We start from the raw sequence: 1,566 nt of genomic DNA on the forward strand, positions 1-1,566 counted from the left end.
AGAGCATGTTGATACAGCTTATCCATACATTCCCTAATTTTCCTACTCATCTCGTTCCTATACCGCCTCCTAGTACTAGTGATAAAGCAACTAAAGAACTATAGACATACTATAGTGGAAGCCGCCAGAGCAATAAACACTTATTATTAGTCTTGAGGTTCACACATACTTACTATGAGTCATTGAAGTTTGGAGTAGAAAGAGAACTTACTATTGATCCCCTGGTTGTGACAACACAAATCTCTCCATGTAATCGGGGAATCCACCCACACTACACTTGGAATCTGGAAGAGACTTGAACACTTCCTGGAGGCTTGGGATAAGCCAAGCAACTCCGATCTTGTGCAAAGGTTGACAGCGACTTCCAATGCAAACCATAATGACCTCATGTACAACGTCGCCATGCAAGACAATATGTCCGAGCAGTAGGAGATGCACGCAGAAGTGGGTGAGGCGGGTTTCAAGATTATAGCAGTTAAGGCGCACAATGCTCTGATGGGTGAGGATGTTAAACTGCACCAACGAGGGCCACTCTGTGGAGTAGGCAGGCAACAGCAGAAAAGTAGGCATTGAATGTGTAGGTAGCTCGCACCATATTGCAGGAGGAGTTTTGAATGGATTCCTGTATAGAAAAAATCACTAGATAGAAATAAACATATGTAGAAAAAGTGCAAACTAAGAAAAATAACAAATTTACTCGGGTCTCGTCGAAAACTCGGAGATGGAAAACGTTGCCATCCTGTTCATCTCGACCGAAGCGACAGTCGCATAGCACCTTCACCTCAGACAGCAGAAGCGTTCCATCCTCCTGCACACTCTCCACCCTCAAGAGCCCTACAAAGTACCTCATCACATGGGCCTGCTCCGCCACCGCCCTCTCGCTTCCACACTCTACATCCTCCTGCAGTTCATGCAATTGCTTCAGCCGACGCCTCTCGCGCCAAGGTAGCTGCCGGTGCTCCTCGTGTCCGGCTAGAGCTACCTGCCCGCCTGTGAGATGAAAGCCCTGCTTCAGAGATGGAGCCCATGACATCCCCTCTGCAGAGCTGCCCACGAATTGCGCTATGCATAGTTTCATCAGCGTCGTCTCGTTTCCGCTTCTGATGAGCCGTTGCAGGTCTGATACTCCTCGCCAAACCCATGCGCGCAGACATAGCAGCCAGTGCTCTTGGCGTAATAGATGCCCATATTGCGGAGCTCTTGGCTTTTCTCTCCCGTCTCTCTTGCTTGGTTTATGCACAGAGCATCCAGCCACACGTACCTCACACCGTCTGCCTTCAGCAACAGCAAGAACTCTATGAAAGGACCATAGCAGTGGTGGGTGCTGAAATCCTCCCTTTGAAACAGATCCTCATAGTTCTCGCTGATGTGTTCTTCGTTGCCAGGCGATGGAGATGGCAATAACATTTTGCCAATCGTGTTGGACCACGACTGCACACCTTTACTCCATGTATGCGATTTGGTGTGAAAGTCCCAGCTTGTGGGCTTGTGGAAGATGATGCTCCCATTAGAGCTGCCAGTAGTCTGCTCCACATCAATAACTCGAATAGGGTAAACCACAGACAT

At 48.5% G+C, this 1,566-nt stretch overlaps 1 pseudogene; it reads right to left on the bottom strand.

The window, feature by feature from the left end:
- Positions 1-210: 210 nt before the first annotated feature.
- LOC147879113 (uncharacterized) lies at positions 211-1,566 on the bottom strand (annotated as a pseudogene).

The sequence above is a fragment of the Dipteris shenzhenensis genome, unplaced genomic scaffold, assembly GCF_047967505.1.
Source record: "Dipteris shenzhenensis isolate YYH24624 ecotype China unplaced genomic scaffold, Dip_SZ_1.0 scaf0090, whole genome shotgun sequence".
NCBI classification, from domain to species: Eukaryota; Viridiplantae; Streptophyta; class Polypodiopsida; order Gleicheniales; family Dipteridaceae; genus Dipteris; species Dipteris shenzhenensis.